The sequence below is a fragment of the Staurois parvus genome, unplaced genomic scaffold (assembly GCF_062004578.1).
Source record: "Staurois parvus isolate SC_StPar_1 unplaced genomic scaffold, SC_StPar_1.0 ptg000117l, whole genome shotgun sequence".
Taxonomy (NCBI): Eukaryota; Metazoa; Chordata; class Amphibia; order Anura; family Ranidae; genus Staurois; species Staurois parvus.
This window is the reverse complement of record NW_028317913.1, coordinates 1,213,456-1,218,791: the sequence shown is the minus strand read 5'-3', so window position 1 is coordinate 1,218,791 and position 5,336 is coordinate 1,213,456.

Genomic DNA, 5,336 nt, shown 5'->3' with positions numbered 1-5,336 from the left:
TACATATTATAGCCAGGTGTTAGCAGCTACTTCATTTTCTGAGAGGATATTTGGCAGCGCATGAGTCGACCCCCCCTATTTATTTGACCATAGTAACATTATACTAGGGGGGGAGGAGAAATGTGATTAGGGATGGGGTTTTTTTTTTTTTTTTTTTTTTTAAGCACACACTTTGCAGGAGAAATAAAGATACTTTTCTCCTGCAATGCAAAGCTTGCTGTCAGAAACAAACTCATTTATGAACTCTCATGAATGAGTTAAGTTTTGACAGCTCAGGATAGTGATCTGTGATTGGCTGGAGCTGGTCACATGGTACCTTATGTATCATGTGACAGCTGTGGGCCAGTCACAGCTCACTAGGAAGAGGAGCAGAACTGTTATGAATGAGATTGATTCATAACAGCTATGCTTATATTGTGATCATATGATCACATAATCGCCGGGATCTTCATTCCACTGGACACAGCAGTCACAAGGGGGAGCACTGTGTGCCCGCTCAGGCACGCAGCGCCCCCTGTGTTATACAGCCAGAGCGACATATGGTATGTCGCTTTGCCTGTAGCTGCCACAGTACATCTCTCAGATGTGCCATCGGGAAACAGTTAAAGTGATATAACACCTATAAACAGAAAAGACACAAACTTATTTCAATGTTGTATATTGAGGAAGTGCAAGTGAGTAAACAGACAAATTTTTCCAAAGCATAAAGTTAGTCATTGTAAGGTATACACCAACAGCACTACTTACCAGAGGTATGGCCTGGGCTCTGGCTACTCATCTTTTATCCATCCATCCAGTGGAGGGTCCTAGATGATGGAAATCTAAGGTGAACGCACCACCATTGTAGTAGCTGTTGGTAACCAGCAATAGATATAGCTTCCACCACTAGACTTGAATCACACCAAAGGTTTTGGTTTGGAATAGGTACAAAATAGGAGTCATCCTAATGCTGCGTATTTAGTCATGTATCTCAATGAATTCTCCCATACACCGATGTTAAGTATGAGTAGATTTAGCTAGTCCGTACACAGGTGGGAGCAAGTCCAAGCCTTCCCTGTGGTAAATTAAGGCTGCTGCTGTCCAAGAAGAGGTGAAAGCCATATTACCCTAGGTTCACACCTCAGCATCTGCCACAGCTTTTTGCAGAAATGCACTACAGTCCATGTAACATTATTTCTTATGGGACGTGTTCACATCTCCATGTTTTCACCTGGTGCGTTTTTTTGAAAAGGGTCAGGGACTTTTTTGAATGCAAAAAGCTGCATTTTTAGTTGTATAGACTACAATGGAAATGCTTCAGAAAAGCGTGTAGTGCGTTTAAGATGACCTTGCAACAAGGAGGAAAAAAAAACCAAAAAAACAACACCACACATCAAAAACATGTGTAGGAGCGCACTGCAGAAATGGATCAAACGCAAACTGCATAGGTGTGAACCTAGCCTAACTTTGGAGGGTGTAACCAGCAGGCCTTAGCAAAAAAAAAAAAGAAAATCGTTAGGTACAGGTTTATGTAGTCAACTCCTGCATTTAGGTTTGCACTAGGAACTCAATTTACCCCTGGTTCACATCTGTGCGTGTGGTGCTGCTGCAGATATGCACAAAAATCTGTGCAGCTGCACCACCCGCACAGAGGAATGCGGACCCGTGGGCAGGTGCCATTAATTCTAATGGCATGCCACCCACACTAGGAACCGAGGTTCCCACGCGGGCCGTGCTTTCCGAAGAGGGGCAGGGACTTCTTCCCTGTGTGTCCCGGGGCATGGGAGTTCCTTCAAATGGATGGACTCTCGTGCCGTGCAAAACGCAGCCCGCAGGAACGCTGCGATATGAAACTAGCCTAAGGGCTGCAGTATAACCTTTTATGCTTCTAGTTCAGGGTAGACTGTAGCCCAAAAACAAATAACCTGTTCTTACACACCACAAATAACAGAAGTGTAAGAAAGATCTAATAGGTTTCAGCTTGCACATCTCAGAGCTGCTCTACAGCCTGAGAGATGTTACACACAGCAAACCCCAAAAAGAGGACATGCTCTTAGGAGGCAAGCAATACTGTGCCTCCCCTCCATATGGAAGGCAGATCTCTAGTAACCCATGTTGGAGAAATCTTGCCAGATCCATAGCAGCTGGCATAGTAGGTTCAGATTGCCTGGTGTAGCACTGTTGACCAGGGGAAAAACTGCTAGAATAGTGCTGGAATATACAGGTTCTTGGCCTCCACTGAATCTATCGTTTTAGGTGTGTCAGATCATTCAGTGGCAAAAATAGCCTGTAAAAGACTCTCCCAGGGGAGCTAGTGGCTAACCAGCCTCAACACTTCACGAAATCCACCACTCTTAACTTACCCCAGTAGGGCTTAGAGTGAGAGGATGGACACTTTAGGGTTGATTTACTAAAACTGGTGCACTCAGAATCTGGTGCAGCTGTGTATGGTAGCCAGCGTCTAACTACAGCTTGTTAAATTAAGCTTTGACAATAGAACCTGGAAGCCAATTTGTTTCTATGCAGAGCTGCACCAGATTTTGCACCATGCAGTTTTAGTAAATAACCCCCTTTATATTGCAATGACCACAGCATCTACTGATCTAAGTGGCGGCTGTGGAAGGTGGTTTAGCTGAAGCTTCTGGGCCATCTCCACACCATTAGGGAAAAGGATAGTAGCACCCTGCATTAAAGAAAATGGGGGCATATCTCAATGTCCAGAAACCACCTGGCTGTTAGGCTCCCAAGGCAAAAAAAAGGGAAGTACTCACCGCCTGTTGTCTTCTGCCTTTTGCCACAGGGCTCACTTATCCATTCGTGGGGGGGCCACAAAAAGGATAGTGGCCAATTTCACCCCTCCAAGTTGCTGTCCTTCCTGGAAGGCTGCCAAGTTTGGCCATGTGACACACAAAAAAGGAAGAGAAGGACATGGCCATGACATCCAGGGGTGGCTAGCAGACTGTACAAGTCTTTGTTGAGATAGAGAGACTTGTACAGTCTGCTGCAGTAGCAAAACACACTCCTGTGTCTGGATCACTGCTGGACATCCAGGGCGACATGCGAGACACTTGGCCTGCATGATAGTTCAGCCTCCGGCCTCCCTACCAGGGGTATCATCCAACCCTCCCCGGTCTTCTGGTCAGTGAAAACAAAAACGTTCCATTGTTTAGGAAGAAAACCAAATACTGAGGATCAAGGGGAAGGGTGGGGACTTAACAGCTGTCAAATGATTGTAGGGAGGAGCCTCTCAACTCTCAGATGGGCTATCCTGGAAGGTGATTAGACACACATCCTTTATAAAAAGGAGCCTGCAAAGCATTGCACCAGTGAGCAGCAGATCGCTGGTGCCATACAGAACTCCTGCAGACTGTTAGTGTAATCTGTCTGCTCATACCTCGTACGGGGAGGCAGTTTCACACTGACAGGAAGAATCACTGAACAATCACCGAGTGCTTAACAGTGCCTCGGTAGTTCATTGAGAACTTCAAGCCAACATCCGCAAAGGATGTCGGTACTTTTAGTTCATACATTCACAGAACTTTGAATGACACAGCCATGTGGGTAGAGTCCAACATGGCCACACTCTTCAAAAAGTGACAGCTGGTACAAGGAATTTCTTCCTGTACTGCTGTCAAAGGGCTCGCATTGCCAAGCTGCTGCATGAACATGTTACAGGTTTTACCCGTTTAGGTTAGAACATACAAGATGTTCCTGAAGGTGAACTTATCCTTTAAAAAAACATGATCACTGCAAACTCATGTACACTTTAGTCAACATTTTTCTTCTTTTTGGGTACAGTAGTATATAGTTCAAATCTGCCAAGTTTTAAATGTCTTTTCCCCTATAGTTTACATCTTATTTTTTACATCCATCACCTGAACATAAAATGAGTGGCTTATGCAAAAAAAAAAAAAAAAAAAAAAAAAAAAAAAAAAGCCATAGAAATCTGACGACCCCTCCCTAGAGGACCGAGTACCTACCTCTCTAGATATAAAAGCCGTTTTGAAGGATTGTAAAGGTGGCTAAAATCTGTTTGCAGTTATGAAGGATATTTTGTCTGTGCAGAGGCTTCTTTCCCTGACAACTTGTGGATACATTTATAACAGAAGCATGGTCTTGCAGAACTTTATTATTGCAATAACCATGCCATTTGGACCGAGGGGGCTTTATCCTTAGGCGTTTTGTGGGTGCTCTTGGGCGGTTCCACATGGCTCTAGGGAGAAACAAACAAGAGGCCCATTTAAAAAAATCGTATTTCCCCCCCCAGGCACACCTGTAGGGAGTGGGTAAGGACTACCTCCCCTCTCTCCCTCACCAGCCGAGTCAGACTCTCCGCCCATGGCCTTCTCACAAGCTGCAGCGACTGCCTTTCCTTTCATCCTTAGCAGGGCCCTTTGGGACTATGTTGCCTTTGCTGGGCTCCTGGGTCCACACTCCGAGGGGTATTTCCTGGAGGCTAGTCACCGGCCTCATGGAGGAAAGAAAAATGGACTGGCACCTTTAGGGCGGAAGTCCCGCCCTCGTCAGAAGGTATACTTGAGAGCGAAGCTTAGTCCACAGCCTCGCGCCCATGGACCCTGGTCTCTCCACCTGCCTTCTGACAGGACTAGCAGCAGACTCCCCGCACACCCTATAGAAAAAAAAAAAAAAAAAACCCCCACACAACAAAAAAGTTTCGCTGCACGGAAACAATCAAAAACTGAGGAGGAGAAGACAGGGAGGGGAATTTAAACTGACAATTTTTTGTGTTTCCTGTCAGGTGGAGCTAGTCATCTCTCAGGTGGAAGACAACTCGTCCTGGAAGACTAAAGAACAAAAAAAAAAAAAAAAAAAAAAAGAGAAAAGTGTACTGGACTGCATCCAATGTGAACTAGCCCTCAAAAGTATATGGAGCATTACTTTTTCTGCCCAAACACTATTGCCTAAAAGGCCAACTCCATGTAAAACCAGTTTCAATTTGACTATTGCCAAGCCAAATACAATTTCTTACAGATTTAATGGAGACACTTCACAAATTTCGATTTCAGCAAGAACACAAACTGCTGTAAAAATGTTTTTTTTTTTTTTTTTTTAAATATCCCATGGCCTGCAGTAGTAAGTGAGTCAGCCTCACTGAACAGCATGAAATGCACAACTGCTTTTTACCCAGAGTTTTGCTGACTGTTCAATAAAGACAACATTCCATTTTTCATCTAGTGTGGGATCATGCTTCAGACTCACCTTGAAATACAGGTGGTCACGTTGCCCTTTAAGGCTTTGAATTACATTCCAATGTATTATTGTATTTTACTGTACACAAAAGAAGAATCTGAAGCTCACAGACCTCTACCCCCACAAAAAACAAATGCCCACAAAAA